Genomic DNA, 19,479 nt, shown 5'->3' with positions numbered 1-19,479 from the left:
GGAGCAGCACAAACTAGAGAGCCACTGTAAGTATTATGTAAAAGGAGGAAAGGTTAGCACCTCACTTGATAAGCATGGAATGGATGACCTATTGACCTTTAATTATACACACACGTATGCACAATATACATGTTTATACACATACATTCATGTATACACACAGTATACATATGGATACATACATGCACACACATATTTAAGCCATTGCTGCCCATATTGTGACACCTAACCATGTTTTTCTATACTACTCCCCTCCTGACAGAGAGGAGATAAAGTCAACACACAGATTAAGACGTATATTTTTCAATGAAGGATTTTGTTTTGTTTGACTATACATATTTGTTATAAGAGTTTTTAATTTAGTTTTTTTAATTGAGAGGAGGAGAGAAAATAAAATGCTTGTTAACTGAAAAACAAAATAAAATGAAAAATTTAAAAAGGAAAGCCAGCGCAATAGCCATCTTGCTGAATCTTGGCATTTTTCATGTACCCTTCCCCCTCTGCTTTTCCCCTCTTACTTAGAGTGAAAACAGATTTAAAATGGGAAATAACACAGCTCATCCATGTACAGCTGTTGTAGGGAAATGCTTGGTTTTTATTTGCATTTGCTGTTGAGCTGTGCTTGCCTAGGGAAAAAAATACCCTGCCAAGTACACTGTTTGATATAGGAAGTGAAAGGACTCAATAACTATGTGTTAGGAGATTGGGATGCTGTAGGGCTGAGGGGAAGAGAAGCAGGTGCTATCACTTGCAAAGCAAGATTCTCCGCCTGCATCTCACTGTTATGGGGGCAGCTGGGAAGTATTATAGGATTAAAAATTGAATGATGAAAGGAACCACAGAAATGAATGAGTTCAACTTCCATCTTTATTTCAGGAAACTGAGGCCTGATCCTCCCTGGATGATAAGTGACTTACTCAGGGTCACACAGTATATCTGAGTCGGGATGGAAACCTAGGTCTTCCTCACTCCAAATCCAACAATCTATCTCATATGCTCCCTCTAAAAGGGGAACGATTAATTGTAATTTTGCAGAAGGTATTCACAGGCTTCAAGAAGTAGACAGAAGCTTACTGTATATAGAAAGAAAGTCTTTGGAAATTGGATTAATTGCTACAGCATGGAAGGAGAGGGTATTGGGGAAGGGGGTGGGGGGAATATTTGTGGTGGTTAAGAATGTGGAATGTGATCTTAGTATAAAAGCAAGAGAACCAGCTTGAGAGAGTAGAGAGCCAAGGAACTTGGGGTACCATTGCTCTCCTGTTGCCTTTAAAGTCATGGTGGTGTTTGTGTTTGTGTGGAATGCAGGGGTATAGGACATTTGTCTAGTTTTGTTAGTACTCCCCACACAAAAAATATTAGCATGGATTAAGCAGTAATGAGATCTATGAGAATTATGCTCACAACTCAGATTGATTCCCAATTTCAGTTCTTAAAGAACAGTGGCTGAGGAAAAATCACTGGGGAATCAAACATTGAGAACTTCTTGGAACCTCTCACATTAAGGAAGGACATCGTTTAGGGGATGGAGTAGAGGGAAGATAGCCTTCCTATGTTCTAGCAGCAGAATCAAAGGTTTTTTGCATTATCCATCATAATAACTGACATGAAATAGGGTTTTAAAATGTATAAATTGCCTTTACATACATTATTTCATTTTAGTCTCATAACAATTCTTTGAGGAGGTTCTATAGCTTTTATTATCCTCATTTGATATATGAGGAAACTGACGTTCAGAAAAGTAAAATGATTTGCCCGATAGACCTGAAGTTAGAAGCCCACAAAGTGGTACTTCAAATCCTTTGGGGACTTAGTATTTTCATTCAACTCAGTTTTCACAAATCATTTGGCTTGTAAATGTCCCATTTTTATAATTCACTGTGTACTTTCCCAATCCTCATTTTCCAATGCCCTCCTCTTCACTTCCTACCTATTTATTTATATTTGCTTCTTTCATCTGTTTCTAGCTCCATCCCTGAAAGATCCCAAGCCTTGATTTGCTACATATACATACAGAGTATGTCTACAGAAACCCAAAAAATTGCTTGGCAGTGATGTAAATGTGATGGCAGAAGTGTCTTATTAATATTTTACATTTTATCTAGTGCTTTACAGTTTCCAGCACCTTCAAGATAGCATAACTATTAATATACACATATTACCTCCTCCCATTTACAGATGAAGAAATTGGAGCTGAGAGAAGTAAAATAATTTACCTGAGGTTATATTTGACAAGGAAGTGGCCTAGCTAGAACTCCAGCCCAAATCTTTTGACTTTAAAATCATGAGGATTTAAAATGTGTTTGTGTGGGAAAGGAGGTGGGATGGGGCAAATTGACCTTTTTAGCTGCTTTCTTGAGTGTAGTTGCCCTTATTGGTTTTCAAAGAATCATCTCAAAGGGAGGCTCCCATCAAAAAGATATCTGATTAGTTGCCAGTCACAGAGCAAGCCTTTCAACCTACCTCCATTACACCTTTTGCATCTGTACCCTTTTCTCTACTCCATAGTCCTCACTTGAGTTTAGATTTTATTTCATCTGCTCACTTTGGTGCCTCTTCAACTCATCTGTACTACTCAAATGACCTCCTAAGTGGTCACACTGTTCAAGTGTCTCCTCACTCCAATGCACCTTCCACATAGCAGGCATCTTCCTAAAGCAAAATTCTGCATTATTCATATTATATTCCCTAATTGTGACTGTACTCAAAGATTCTGTCTTTTATCTCTCTAAACTCTCTTGGTGACCTTATTGGTTTCCATAGGTTTAACCTTTATGTCAAAGGATATGGCCCATGATGTATATATCCAACCTAAGTCTATCTCCTAAGCTCTAGTCCTGCAATATCCAATGGCTATTTGACATTGAATCCAAAGATCACAGAACATTGATTTTAAACTGGAAGTGACCTTAGAGGTCATTGAATCTAGCCTCTTGTTTTACAGATGATGAAGCTAAGGCACAGTGACTTGCTCAGGGTTACTTAGCTAGTTAAGTATCTGAAGCAAGAGTTGAACCCAAGTCTTCCTAACTTCAGATTCACCAGGATTCTGTCCACTACATTATTCTACTTATACTATATACTTATACTTATACTATAAACTCATCAAGGGCAAGAGAGAACTCATTATCTTTCCCCTTCCCTCCAACATATCTTTCTTCCAAATTTCTCTATTTCTTTTGAGACCACAACCAATCTTTCAATTTTCCAGTCTACAATCACTACACCAGTGCCATTCTCAACTTCAAACTCTCTCTCACCCCCAGATTGAATCAGCTGTCATATTTTGTCATTTCTACTTCCACAAAAAGCATCAACCATTCTTTTATCACTAATCACATAGTTTATCACTAATCACACACATTCTTTTATCACACTAATCGCAGTCGTGGATTAAGCCCTCAATACCTCTTTCCTAGATGAGCTACTTAATAGTAGAGATTTTCTCATTCTTTGTAATTATATTCCCAGTGCCTAGCACAATGCCTGACACATAGGAGTCACCTAACAAATTCTTTTGGATTGCTTGATTCATTGGTCGAATGGTCTTCTTGTCTCATCTCTCCCCACTGCTATCCGTCACACAGTTGCCAAAGTAATTTTCTTTAAGTGCGGTTCTGACCATGCTTCCCTTCCACTTAACAAATTACAGTGACTCCCTATTTCCTCCAGGATCAAATACAAACTCCCCAATTTTACTTTTTAAAGCCCCTTACAACCTGTCCCCAATTTATCTTTTCAGCTATATTATACATTACTCTTCTTCCTTATAGTCCAACCAAATTGGCATCTTCTCCATTCATCACTGACAACACTCCATCTTACATGGCTATGGCTTTGCATTGCTTTGCCTCATACGTGGAATATACTCTCTCCTCACTTTTGCCTCATACTGTAGATTCCCTCTGTTCCTTCAAGACCCACATCAAGGCCCGCCTTCTATATGAAGTCTTTCCTAGTCCTTCAATTTCCCTCCCTAACTACCTTGTAGTTTAACTTCTTTATATTTATTCTGTATTATTGTGATCTACATATACTTTTATATGTACATGATATCTAAAAAAATAGAATATAAACTCCTTGAAAGCAGGGATTATTTCATTTTTTCTTTGTTGTTAGAGGTGCTTGATGAATATTTATTATTTGATTTATTGATCAACCAACACGCAGACTACTTTAGATAGTAGTTAAGTTCTTCCATGTATCCAAGATTTAATGTTTCTCCAAAGAAAAAAAAATAGAGTAAATATGAACTGTACTCTTAGCAACTCATTTGCAGATACATCTCTTGCAATATGCAAAATCCTACATTATCTTAAAACTTGCTTCTCACATTGCTCATTGCAAAAGGTACTTGTACTTATATAACCATGTCATGTAATGTAATATGACCCAAACCAGGTCTACTGTAGTAATACACATACTAAAAGGTTTGGAATAATCCAAAAATGTCTTAGAAGGTTCAGTATTCTCTGGTCACTTTAACATGTTGTTAACTTGAACTTCTTTTCTATTCCAAAGTTGGCCCTGAAGGCCTGTGGACTGACCTATTTTTATTCCTTTCTCCTTAAGGAGCTCACAAGTTTTAGCCATGATCCTGGTTTGTTCAAACCTGTAAACATCAACACTGTGACCCTTACCTGGACAAGAAGTACATTTATATCTGTCTTCACATTGAACAGTTATATTCTCTCAATTAGGTACTAAGCTTTATGAGGGCAGGATGATAAAAATAATACATTTTTCTGTCACCTATAGCATCTAGAAAATATTATTTGTATTGAGAATAATTCTAATACTTTGATATGTTTATTTATAATCTCATGATTTGAGTCAATGCACATCATGGCCCATTCATGTCCCATGGAACTTGTACTCAAGTCATCTATAAATCCACTGCAGGAGCCCCAGTAAAAAATAATGTCCATACAATGAGTCTGTTGTCAGTCTTTGGGGAAGAGGAAGCCCTTTTCTTTGAAACACCAATCCTCTACTTGCACCTCAGATCCCATCTCCTTCACTCCCCTTCAGCTGCTCACCCTTTTCACCCCCTACCCCATTCTCAATCTCTTATTGACCACTAATCCATTCCCTATTAGCTAAAAAAAGCATTTCAACATCTCTTCCATTCTTAAAATTTTTTTTCGCTTGACTTTGACATTTCCTTGGATCACCCCGTATCAGCCCCTTATGACTTCTTGACTGAACTGCTACAACTTTTGTAATTTTGGTTGTCCCTGCCTCTCCAGCCTTGTCCCACTCTGATATATTCTCTGTACAGCTACTAGAAAAGACCTCTGAAGCCATCATCTTCTACCTTTCCTTCTTTTCATAATCAAACTCTTAGAAGAAGCCTTCTGCCCTCCACTTCTATTTCCTCCCCATCCACTAACTTCTCAACCCTCAGCCATCTGGCTTCCAGCCTCACCACTGATGATACCTTAATAGTCAAATTCAATGCCATTTTGAAAATCTCATTATTCTTAACCACTCTCAGCATTTGACTCTATATTGGCTTATCTCTCGTAGGTACTCTCTCTTCTCTAAGTTTTCAGAACACTGTTCTCTCCTCATTCTTCTTCTACCCCTCTGACTGGATTTTCTTTAAGGGATCATTATCTGTGCCCTACTTAATAACTATATGTGTATTCTGTCTTTGACCCTCTCTGACTCAACATTTTCTTTCCTGGTGATCTCATTTGTTCCCATGGTTTTAATATCAATTCTATACAGATTTATCTGAACTCTGTATATCCTTCCTCATGTCATAGGGTCATCAGCCCCATCAGCCCCTTATGATCCTTTGCTTGTACTGCTACAATACCTGCTGTTTTGGTATCCCTACCTCTAATCTCTACCCCCTCCAATCTATTCTCCATATAGCTAAATTGTTATTCCTAAAGCATGGGGCTGACTGCTAAAGAAAGTTTAGTGGCTCCCTATTGACCCTAAGGGCAGCTAAGTGCCACAATTGAAAAGAGGGACCAACAACAATAAAATTGACACTGAGATAAGATATAAATGCCCCATACAGTATTTAAAGTCCTTTATAATTTGGTTCCAATCAGTTTCTCTGGATTTATTTCCTATGCCCTCTACCTTCCAACCAAAGTGGCCTTGTTGTTCTTTTCTGAACACGCTATTTCACTTTCCATCTTTTCACCTTTCTTCAGTTTCCTTCACATGCCTAGGATGTTCTCTCTCCAAATCCCCTTGGAATCTCTAGGTCCCTTCAAGGCTTACCTCAAGTGCTGCCTCCTACCAAAAAAAAAATCTTTCCTGAATCCATGCCTCCCAACCACAATTTTAGCTCATTACTACACACACCAAAGATTGCTCTGTATTTATTTATGTGCACATACGATGGAGAGGTAACTTTCCTTTATGCATCAGCAGCTGTGCTTGGTTTCAACTCCAGTGAACATCATACCCTCATGCCTAGTCCCCTTGGTGCCCTGCCACCGTTACAGCTTCCTTTTGTGAATTGTATTCCTCCGTTAGATTGCAAACTCCTTGAGGACTATGATATTTTTTTTTTCTTATTTGTATCCTCAGAGTTAAGCACAATGTCTGGCACATAACTGGACCTTGATAAATATTTATTGAATTGGATTGAACTTACATCTTATTTCTTCCCAGTAGCATGTGAAACACTTTAGGGGAGGGACTGTTTTCATTTTTTTTGTCCTCATTGCTTAGCATAGTACCTGGCATATTAGCAGGCCTTCATAAAAACTTGCTGAATTAATCAAAGCTGGTATTTCATTCTGGCCACCATTTTACTTCTACTTTTCAAAAAGTGAAGATAAATGCACAGGGTTAGGGTAAGGCCTCAAGTTTTAACCTTTAAAGCAGAATGTGATGGGTACTTTACCTTTAAACAAGTTGGTCAAATCAGCAATGGTTTAATTGATAGTAGTTACAAATTAAGTTTTAAACCTTTAAGGTAGCAGTGTATAATTCTAGAGTTTTATTTCTTTGAAAGATTTTAGTCCTTTCCTGTTGCATAAAATAAGTGTCTGAGTTTGGAATGAGATTTGGGATTTTATTTGTCCAGGTCACTATGCCATTAGGAAATGAAATTCCAGGCAAACCCTTTAGAATTTCTATCCACTAAGTGCAGGCCTCATTTCTCTTTTAAAACTACCCGTAATGTGAAGCAAGTCCATAAAACCAGATTAGGGGATAAATCATCTTCTATTTTAGCCTAAATTAATCTTTGGTCATGTGTTTGAAATATTTAATAGCTGTTCATCTGACTTAATCCCTTTAGGTAAAATTTCCACCCAAAATATATAGCTGTAAGTTGATAAAATATTACCTGGAAGTAGAAGACCCAGGATGTTTAAATTCTCTGTCACCAATTTTACAAAACGGTTCTCAGCAGCTTTTTAAGATTTGTAAAATCATAAGAAATTTTATGCACCATGCTCATTGTGGCAAAAAAAATAGCGAAAGAACTCAATTGCCAACATTAGTCAAAGCACCAGAAAGATTCCCTATTTATTTTGAAGAGCCCTGAGAGTGTAGGTGGAATGTATAGGATAATCTTTCTATTTAAGCTTGTATGCAGTAAGTTGAGTTACTTAGTAACATAAAATTATAATTACATCCCTTGGTAATTAATGATCTTCAAATACATTCATGAACAAGTTATACAATTCCTTAAAGTCTTATTCATCTCATCTCTACCTATACACTGCACTGCATTTTGATAAATCATTTTATAGAGACATAGCTTTTTCTTTAAGGTTCCTAACATGCTACTTTAAAATTCCTTTTTGAATAAGCTATGATAGCATTATTGTTGTTGTTATTCAGTTTTTCAGTTGGGTCCAAATCTTCATGACCCTGTAGACCCTATTGTCTATGGAGTTTTTCTTGGCAAAGATACTGGAGTGGTTTGCCATTTCCTTCTCCAGTGGATTAAGGCAAAGAGAGGTTAAGTGATTTCTGTAGGGTCACACAGGTAGTGTCTGAAGCTGGATTTGAACTTGGGTCTTCTTAACTCCAGCCCAGCTCTCTATCTGACCTCTTATGATATGCTGTGTGACAGCATAGAGGAAAGTGAAATGAGTCAGGAGTTTCTAGTCTCCAGAAAGGACAAAGAGGCAGTATAACCCAGTGAAAAGCATGCTGAATTTGCAGGGATCTGAATTCAAATTCTAACTCTGTTATTTACTATCCATAGGACTTGGGTTAAGTCACTTAACCTCTCATGTGCTTGTCTGTTTTCCCATTTGAAAAGTGTGAAAGTTAGTCTAGGTGACCTTTGATGTCCCTTCTAGCTCTAATTCTATGGTTCTATCAAAGGAAATATGTTCAAGATACTATAAAAAAGTTTTAAAAAGTCCCTTTTAAAGAGGGATCTTATTGGTTTTCTTCATAACAACCAAAACTTGCAGATGGAAAGAGAAATTCAATCAGTCGTCAAGTCAGCCTTCAGGCTATTTATGATAAGTACCTATGATGTGAAAAAAATTGTCCCAACTATATTAGCAATGTCATTTCATGATATATGTCATTTGCCTCAGCAATAATATTATTGCTCATATATCTAGGGAAGTTGATTATGGAGATAAAATATATATATACAGAAATATTTATAGCAACATTTTTGTGGTAGTAAAGAATCAGAAACAAAGTGGTATTGGCAAATGACAGAGCTAATTACAGTTTATGATTATAAATTCATATTATTGTACCTTGATCAATGACAAATATGAAGAATTTAGAGAATCTCAGTAAGACATATAAACTGATGCAGAGGAATGTATGCAGAAAAACAAACAAACAATTCACACAATGATTACCACAGTATGAAAGGATACAATATGGATTGTTATGATCAGTTATGATCAGTATGATCAGTATGACTTTAAACAACTAGTAGTGAAGCATGACTCCCTCATTTTGGTGAAGAGGTGGTGGCCTATAGGTAGAGAATGATACCACCATTGTGAGACATTTCCAATATGTTGATTTGTTTTACTTTACTATAATTATCTTTTATATAATAGGATTATGGTTGTTGAGAGGTGGTAGGTTCATTACTGGAAAAGTGTAGAAATACAAAGAAAGTGATAATATGCATATATAACCATATATATATTTAAAATCGTATCTAAACTTGCATATGATTTAAAATGTTTTCAAATGTATTATCCCAGATGGCAAGTGCCTGAGCCCATAGTTCTACCAGAATGGCAGAATCAGGAAGGGGAATGTCCTGATCTGATATGTTAACTATCCCATTATAATAATGATACATTAGAACATAGTCAGTTTTTTTCTTCATGAAAATATAATCATAATGATAATAAGTTTAAGTTGATCATATTTATATAGTCCTTTATAATTAACAAAATACTTTACCAAACTTTTTGGGTAGGTCATGCAAAGATTTTTATACCTAGTTTACTTATGAGGAAATTGAGATGTAAAGAGATTAATTTATTTGTCCAATGTTATTCAGATATTAAGCATCATGATAAGGCCTCAGACTCAAGTTTTCTGACTCTAAGTTCAATTATCTTTCCATTTTAGCATGTTACTATAGTTCAGATTTGCAACTGGGGCAGGTCATGTACATCTTTGACTAGGGAACTGCAATTTCAAAAGTGCATAACTTTGAAATAATTATTTTTAAAGACTGACAAGGGGTTGACAGCATGTACTCCCTAATCACTATAGAACTGAATGAGCCCAGAATGCCTAGTTAACGAGATAGTTAGATACTGTAGAAAGCTACATGCTGGCTTGAGAGCAACTAGAACAATTAATTCCTCTTTCCACTCATCTGAATTTGTCTTTCTTATTTATTGCACTGTTTTCCATCATGAATTAGAAAGTTGATTTGAGAATGTACCCCAGAAGCTAGAGCTAAGCAATCACAAGAAAAAATATAGCTCTTTTTGACTCTAGATCTATATTGATATTAATACTGATTCCTGTAAATAGAGATCTACTCTATAAACAGAGATAGAAATAGAGATAAGAGATAATATAGATATTATCTTTTAATTTCCTTAACCTCCTTACATCCCGTGACATACTACTCTTTACTATACCTCAGCCACACATAGGAATGGCTGGTCACACACTAGAACTCAGCTTTTCTGGCAAGTACTCTACTTCCCTAGTTAAAAATCTGAAATTTCCCTATCTGATCATAACCTCCTATCATTCTACCTATCACTATGTGTTACCCTTCCTAAACTTGTTCTTCACCATGATTGAGATTCCTACACTTTTCATCCCTAATATTTTCTCAAGCCATTACCCCTGTTCTGATTTCATTCTCCCTCCTCTGGTACCTCAATCTAATAGTTAGCCATTTAAACTCTAGGTTGTTATCTGCTCCTAAATGCCTTGCCCTGCTTGATCACAGACCCTCTCTTATTAAACCTTTACCCTGGATCACCCCAACCAGCAACTTCCTCTGCTCCTACCTGGAAGATGCTCTACGAATCTGGGGAAATCTCACAGCTGTAACAACTGTATATGTTGCAAATTAATGTTATCTAGTCCCCAACTCTTTCCTCTTTTCTCCCTAATTGATTCCTTATCTTACTCACCACAAAAGCTATTATAAACATTCACTTCCTTCCTGAAGCTTTCCCATCCATGCCTTCCCCACTTTCAGCTGAAGACCTCATCTCTTACTTTACTGAAAAAATGGAGATCATTTAATACGAGCTCCTTTTTCTCTCTTTGACTTTATTTGGAACCTCCCTTGACGCTATTATCCCATTTTCTCCCTTTTTGCAGTCTCTGACAGAAAGATGGCACTTAAAGCCAAGGTCAAGCCCCACTGCAAGTTCATTTGATCCCATCTCTTCCAGTCTTCTCCAGTTTCATCCTCAACTATCCCCACTATCTCTCCAATCTTTAATCTCTTTCTATGAACTTGTTCTTTCCCTCCTGTCTTCAATCATGTCAACATCTCCATCATTTTAAGTGTATACACACACACACACATACACACACACACTATTAGATCTTCCTAATCTCTCGAACTATTTTGCTATATCTGTGCTCCTTTTCTCAGCCAAACTCCTTGAAAAAAGTTGACTACATTTGCAACTTCTATTTCTTCTCCTTTCATATACTCCTCAACCCTTTGTATCATGGCTTTCAACATCATCTTTCAGCTGAATTTGTTCTATCCAATATTAAAAATGACTCTATAATTGCCAAACTGATGGTCTTTTCTCTGTCTTAATCCTTTTTTGATTAATCTGCTTCATTTGATGTTTATGATTAAAATCGCCTTATAGATATTGTTTCTCCACCATTTTTTATGACACTCTTTTCTTCTGTCTTTCTGACCACTCCTCAGTATCTTTTCCTGGTTCATTACCAACATTATACCCCTTGACTGCAAGCAAGGGTGTTCCGAGTTTCTATCCTTGGTCCTTTTCTCTCCTCCATCTGCAATTTTTCTCTCTTGGTAACCTCATCAGGTCCCATATGTTTAACTACCAGGTCTAAGCAGATTACTTCTACATATACCTAGCCAGTTTTAATGTTTTCTCTGAGCTTCAATCCCATATCATCAATTGCCTATTGAATGTTTTAAAGTCTTTGCACTTGAGATATGTTAAACTCATTATATCTAAAATTGAGCTCATTCTCTTTCCCCCTTAACCTTCCCTTTTTGCAACCTTATCTACTTCTATCCAAGGCCCCATCATCCTTCCATGTTCTCAGGTTGATCATCTTGATATTATTCTGCATTCCTCCCTCCCCGCTAAACTGCCAATCAGTTATCAAGTCCTGCCATCTCTGCCTTAGCTATATCTCCCCCATCTGACCCCTTCTCTCAACTCACACTGCTATCACCTTGGCTTTGATCCTCATCACCACCAGCCTCTGAATTAGTTTCTTACCATTCCCCTCTATCCTAAAGATTGCTGCCAAATAATTTTCCTTAAGCACAGATCAGATCATGTGAGCCTCTTACTTAAACAACTCTTATGGCTTCCAATTGCTTCTTAAATAAAATATAAATGTATATTTAGTTTCTAAAGCCCTATACAATCTGGCCTCAATCTAATTTTGCAGTTTTATTGAGCATCACTATCCCTCTCCCCTACTTTGACCCAATCAAACTTACCTTCTATCTATTCCCCTACTCTTCACACTCCATTTCCCCTCTCCATGCTTTTGTGTTTATCATTCTCCATACCTGGAACGTGTTCCTCTTTGCCTCCACTTCATAGGTTCTCTCTCCTTCCTTAAGCAATGCCTTAAGCAATATTCTACCTAAATCCCTTCCTCTTGCCCTCAACAGCTACTGCCCTCCCTCTCAAAGTATTTAACTATGTGTATTTATTTATACGTGTCTCCATAGATATTGATATACACATTTGCACACACACACACATACATACATATATGATGTGTGCATTTTTCTATCTTGCTCATCAGAATGTAATTTCATTGGGAGTAGAGATATCTTTATTCACTATACTCCATTGCCTAAAACAGGATTTAGCACATAGGCACTTAATAAATACCTGACTGATTGGCTGAATATGATTAAGGATAATTAAGTACCTGTTATGAAAACATGAGAGGCAGTACCTTTATGATAGTACTTATTTAATGACAAAGGAATTAATGACAATTTTTTAATCTCAGCCATGATCTTTGTCACCACCTGGGGACAGTCTATGAAAATGGCAAGGATAGTTACTCATTGGAGAGTTTTAATCCATTAAATTCATTACAAACGCTGACTGGTTTATTCTTCAACTTATCCATTCAGTGACATTTACCAACTATTTTTTCAGACACTAAACTAGAGTGAGGAGGTTATAATAAATAGGAAAAGAAATGCCTACCTATAAAGAACTTAAAATCTATTAGGGGAAACATTTATAGCTATGTGATTCTGGGCAAGTCACTAACCTCTCTTAACCTGGGCCAAGTAGAAAATCTAATCCCACTTTCACATGATAGACCTTGCAATATTTAAGGACAACTTTAATTTCCTAGGTAAATCTTCTGTAGGTTAAAGACTGTCAGTTCCTTCAACCAATCACCAGTCCTCAAAGGGAACAACTTCAAGTCCCATTAGAAGAATATTACTCCCTCCCCTCAAAAACTTTATTACTTTTGGAATTGGAAATATTGTTCCAAATAGCTTTTTTTTTTTTGGTTAGGCAATGGGGTTAAGTGACTTGCCCAGGCTCACACAGCTAGTAAGTGTTTTGTGTCTGAGGCTGGATTTGAACTCAGGTCTTCCTGAATCCAAGGCTGGTGCTCTATCCACTACACCACCTAGCTGCTCCTCCAAATAGCTTTTATATCACAAATTTTAAACATCTCAGACCAGATCTTTAAATAGAAAAGAACTGAAATAATTTGAGAGTATTGCAACCAAGGAAACCAGAATAACAGGGACATAATTTTGCTCTCTTCTGACAAGTACAGTTGACACACTGTGCTCAAAGGGCAAAATATATTCAAAATTTATACCCATGACAGGACTTGTGTATTTGCTGTTCCTCCACCAAAGAGATAGCAAGGAAAATATAAAAAGAGATCATTTTCAAAGGATCTGGAGACCACACTGATTGAGTACTAGTTTAAGGCTTCTTTTTAAGAATTGTATTTGGACTTGTTGAGTTTTGTTTCTCCTCACTCAATCAGCAGATTTTTTTAAATAAGTACTGACTATAGGCAAAACCCCATGGTAAATGTCATTGGGGATCAGAAGAAAAATAACACATGATCTTCTTTTGTATAGTTACATCCTTTTGCTCAAAGTATCTTTCTTGTGAATAATAGACTCAAGTGTTTTTATATGGATATTTATTTTAATATAAATTAGTTGCAATTAATCATATGTATATGTTTTTAAAGTCTATGTACTTTCCCAGATTATTCATTGAAAATAAGACCCATAAATTATATGGCATCTTATTCTTTCCTGAATGTCTTGTTGCTGCTTTGCTAATATGCTCTGTCCAATGTACTGCCTACCTGCTCCCAAACTACAATGGTAGTGAAACATACATGTAGGGAACATGTATAGCTAAAGTACCTCACAGTTCTACACCTACAGGACTTGGCTATTCCTTTTCTCTCTGGAGGGTCCTGCTGAAGTTGCTCTGCTCTACAGCTGAGCTAATTCTTCAGAAGGCATATCTCTTAATACTCAGATGTTTTCTTCTACTATCTCCTCCTTCCCCTCTGTCTCACATAAAGAAGTGGCCTTACTCCTTATCAAGGTTTACTTCTACTTGTTCAAGTGATCCCATTCCATTCCATTTCCTCTAACAGATTGCCCCATCTGTAATTCCCACTTTTTCACCTATTTTCAATCTCTTTCTGTCTACTGGCTCATTCCCTCACAGGTACAAACATGCCCATATTTCCCCATCCTGAAACAAGCAAACAAACAAAAATAACAACATCCCTCACTTGATCCTTCCATTCCCACTAAATATCATCTCATATTTCTTCTGCCCTTCATAGCTAAACTTCTTGAAAGCAACATCTACAATAGGTGCCTACACTTTCTTTTCTCCCATTCTCTTCTTAACCTCATACAATCTAGGTTCCAAAGTTATCTCCTAAATTACTAATGATTTCTTAATTATAAAATTCAATGGCCTTTTTTCTATCCTCATTCTTTCTGAATTCTCTGAAGACTTTTATATCATTAATCATTTTCTCCCTGATATTCTCTTCTTTACAAGTTTTCAGGACGTCACTCTTCTGTTTCCCCTCCCCACCTATATATCCATTCTTTCACTGTCTCCTTTGAAGGACCTTGCTCCTGATCACACTTTCTAATTATAAGTTTAGCTCAGGTTTCTTTCTTGAAGCCTCTTCTCTTCTTCTCCACTACTATAGTTGGTGATTTCATCAGCTCCCATTGATTTAACTGCCATCACTCTGCTGATGATTGTTAAATTGTCCTATCCTAGAGGTAGGCAGGTGATTCAGTGAATAGAGCATGGGACTGAAATCAAGAAAACTTGAGTTTAAACAAAACATCAGATGCTTATTAGCCATGTGAACACAGGCAAGTGATATCGTCTGTTCACCTTAGTTTCCTCATTTGTAAAATGAAGATAATAATAGAAACAACATCCCAGGGTTATTGTGAGGATCAAATGAGATAATAATTGTAAAGTGCTTAGCACAGTGCCTGGCACATAGTAAGAACTATATAAATATTAGCTGTGATTGTCATATTATTATTTCCTGCCCTAAACTCTTTGCCGATCTCACATCTTCCACTGCCTTTCAGACATCTTTAACTGGATGCCCACTAGACATCTTAAACTCAATGTATCAAAAATGAAATATATTATATTTCTTCCTAAATGACCATGATGTTCTATTAAGTCATCAACAATAAATCATCATCCAGCTTCTCTTTGAATACCTCCAGTGACAGGGAGCTTACTTTCTCTTCCATTTCCCCACTTCCTTTGTAGCTATCTCTATTTATTAGGAAGTGTCCCTTGATAACTAGCCAAAATCTGCCTCTTTAAAATGTCCACTTATTTTTCCTAGTGGAGAAGTAAAAACATTCATTGAAGACCCTTAAGCATATTGGTTGAATTGAATTGAATTTCCAGTAAATGAATAATTTAATCTCCTACAAGAGTAATAGGAAAGTTGAGTTAGGAACTAGAGGAGAGAGAAGGGAGAGTGACATAAAAAGGGAGAAATATATGAAACAATATACTTCATAACTGTACTGACCCTGACTGTTTAATTATCTTTGTGAAATATCTTGTTTCAGACATCATTACCACGTTACCAGTACCAAGATACTAAGGAAATTAATTATTATGCATTATAAGTCCCCATTTCTCAGATTGGAATACTCAGTTCCAGAACCAGTTAGAAAAAAAGTTGATTTGCTGGATGCTAAGATACATGCCTATTTATTAAATTCAGGTGCTTATTTAACAAAACAGAAGAAGAATAAAAAGAATTGGCTCATCATTTGGACATTCACCTATTTAATGGGATGTATTAGTAATTGGGAATGGACTACAATGAATTACTCAGAGAAAATGGGTTCAACTAATTGGTCCAGAAAAATCATCTGAAGGATATAATTAAGTTGACTAGTGTACTATTACTGCTAGCATAAACACCATTACTGATCTTTCAGATGTCTTGCATTTTCAGTATAATTAAAAATAAGTAGTGGGGAAATAAAAGACCCATAAGCCAAGGCATCTCAAGAAGACAGATTTATGGTAAGCTAATGAAGGCAATGGAAGGTCACCAGTCATAGTCTCTTCCCAATAGTTTTTATTGTTCATTTGTTGCTCTATTATTTAGCTGATCCTTCATTCAGCATTCATCTATTCAATCAATCATTCAAATGAGCTTCTTACTTTTCTCTTTAAACTTGCTCTTACTGACTTCACCACTTCTGTTAATGGCAAGAACATTAACCTCTTCCCCCATGTTCAAAATGGTATTTTATTTGACTCTTCCCATATTTGACTCAGACCTCATATTCAGATAGTAAGTCTTGTCATTTCTACCTTTACAATATGACCTGTATCATAACCCTCTACTTAGCAGCTGTGTGAGTATGGGCATGACATAATTCTGAGAATGGAGTCTGAGTCTAAATACAGGGGCATGAGAAGTAAAAAGGAAGTCAGAATCTTTCAATGCAGAATGTAAACCTGCAGCAAAGTAGTGTTTGTTCTTTGCTCTGCTTTACTTCAACATGGCAACTGTTTTTATTTGTTTCCCCTCTGAACACCATCTCCATACTTCAACGTCCTGTAGCTACAACTATAAACTGAGTTTGTAAAGCATGAGTAAGCAAGGAGTTATATTGTTTGATGCTTGAGGTCATAAGACAGTGGCCATTCATCTGCCAACATCCAAAAATATTGTATGTTCTATATAGTATTTATGATAGTGTTTGACCTAAATAACTATTACTAATGTTGAAATTATGATTTTAATCTTGTGTATTTCTCTTTTGCTACAAGATACATTTTGAAAATATTGAGAAAATTCTACTGTAGAAAGAGGTAGGATTAGATTAGAGGATCTTCATTGCATCAGAGAATCACAGATTGTAAATTGCAAGGGACCTCAGTGGTCATCCAGCACAATCTACTCATAAAGGAATTGCTCCTATAACAAACCCAATAATTAGTCATCTGGCCTATGACTGAAGGCTTCTAGGGAGGGGTAATCCATTATCTTTTCCAGAAAGCCAATCCCATTTTGGGAAATTTGTCATGATATTAAACCCAAATTGACCTTTGCAACTTCCCCCCCCTTTGCTCCTATTTCTGTCTTCTGGGGACATTCAGAGCACATTTCATCACTTTACCATATGACAAGCCTTCAAAAGTAGTTATCATATCCCTCCAAACCCAGTCTTTATTTTCAGGTAAAATATGTCCACTTCCTTCAGTCAGTCCTTATATATTATGAATACAAGGCTCTTAGACATTCTGATTGCCCTCCTTGGTACAATTTCTAGTTTACCAATGCTCTTTTTCAACCTTAATCCCCAGAACTGAACATAATATTCTAGAAGAGGTCCAAGGGCATGGGACAGGGGGATTATCACCTTCCTGTTTTTGAAAGCTATGGTCCTTTTAATGAGCCCATGACTGTAGTAGTGATGTTAGCAGCCATATCACACCACTGACTCATAATGAACTTTCAGCTCATTAAAAATACCTATATGCTCTTTTAGAGTAATTGTGATGTATCTACACCTTTCCCATTTTATACTTGTAGGGCTGATTTTTTGTGCCCAAGTGCAAGACTTTTACATTTATGTCTACTGAAGTTCACCTTACTAGATTGATCTAATGCTCTGCTGTCAAAGTATTTTTGGATTCTGTCTCTCCCATACAGTGTGTTGGTTACTCCTTCGAATTGTGGGTCAGCTTCACATTTGATGAGCATACCATCTCTGCCTTTATCCAAGTAATTGAACTTCCTTTTATGTTTTCTCTCCCAATTAGAGTATTACCTCATTGGAAACAGAAAATGCCTAGCTTTTTCTATTTGTATCCCCAACACGTAACACCTAGTAATCACTTTTTTTTGTTTATTCATTCATTCATTCACTCATTCATTCATAAAAAATGTTAAACATTACAGATCAAGTTCAAATCACTGAGATACTACACTTGAGAATTCCTGCTATATTGACACAAAATCTTCAACAACTACTTTTCAACAAACATTTCTTAAGTGCTAATTACGTGCCAAGTGACAGACAATGTGGTAGAGTTGCTAGAGGGCTAACTTTGGAGTCAGAAAGATCTAGGTTCAAATATGCCTCAGATATATATTGTCGTCGTCATCATCATCATCATCATCATCATCATCATCACCATTAATTATTATTGCTACCCAGGGCAAGTAACTTAAGCTTGAAGTTTTCTGGGAACTCCCAAAGACATTAAGATGCAGAGAAAGTACTGACCTGTAGTGGTACAAGTTTCCTTTTCCCTCAGTCCCTTATGCAAATTAAGTCAAAGGTCCAGTCTCTATTCTATGAACTTGGCAATAGAGGAGCAGTGTGTATAATGGATAGAATGTTGGATTTGGAGTCAAGCAAGTCCTTGTTGTTTGCTGTCTATACTGGCATGGATGGAATTCCCACAAATAGAAAATCACAAGTCCCTTGACACATTGGCACAGGTGCCCATCAAATATTCCTGTCCTGTAGGACTTGATAATATTTAGAGAAGGAGATAGGTTCTCAAATACCTGTAATGAAAGTTAAAGAATGACTAAGTGCATTGAAGAGGGCAAGAGTGACAGTGTAAATTTAAATCAGGAGAGGTAGATCACTTCTAGCTGAGGAGGCAAGGGTTGGGGCTAATCAGGGGATGTACATGAATATAAGGAAGAGGAGCATTCTAGTAATGGAGGACAGCATAGGCAAAGGTACAGAGACAGAAGTGGAATGTTTTATGTAAAAAGCAAGCAGACAAGCTTGTATATTATGTAGAATGCATGAAGGATCGTAATGTACAATAATCCTGAAAGGGTGGGCTACAGCCAGATTTTGAAGGACTTCAAAAAAACCAAAATGATGATGATGATGATGATATCTATATTATTCTAGGGGCAAAAGGGAGCCAGTGGAATTTCTTGAGCGTAAAGTAATAGGATCCAAACTGTCTTTTAGGAACACTGACTTGGCTGCTATATGGAGGATGGATTGGAGAAGGGAGATGGACTGGAGATAAATGAACAATTAGAAGGTTATTGCCTTAACCTAAGCAAGAAGTTATAGGGTCCTAAACAAGGGTGGTGACCATGGGAGTAGAGAAGAGGTAGATGTGAAATTACTGTGGGGGTAGAATTGACAATACAAAACAACAGATGAAATGTGAGGTTTTAGTAGTGAGAAGAATGAAGGATGATTCCAATGTTGTTAGCAAGGGTCAATTCACAGATCATAGCATCCTCAACTGAAACAAAGAATATAAGATTAAAGGA

General features: G+C 36.6%; 1 protein-coding gene and 1 pseudogene across 2 annotated transcripts in view; one reads left to right on the top strand and one right to left on the bottom strand.

Annotated features, from left to right (window-relative positions):
* Positions 1 to 19,479, bottom strand: part of GRM5 (glutamate metabotropic receptor 5) — a 626,642-nt gene that overhangs the window by 318,166 nt on the left and 288,997 nt on the right. The gene's annotated exons all lie outside the window — the stretch shown is intronic.
* LOC114032867 lies at positions 31 to 241 on the top strand (annotated as a pseudogene).

The sequence above is a fragment of the Vombatus ursinus genome, unplaced genomic scaffold (assembly GCF_900497805.2).
Source record: "Vombatus ursinus unplaced genomic scaffold, bare-nosed wombat genome assembly UNPS02005659.1, whole genome shotgun sequence".
NCBI classification, from domain to species: Eukaryota; Metazoa; Chordata; class Mammalia; order Diprotodontia; family Vombatidae; genus Vombatus; species Vombatus ursinus.
The sequence above is the reverse complement of the archived record's forward strand: the minus strand, read 5'-3'. Positions and strand labels throughout refer to the sequence as shown.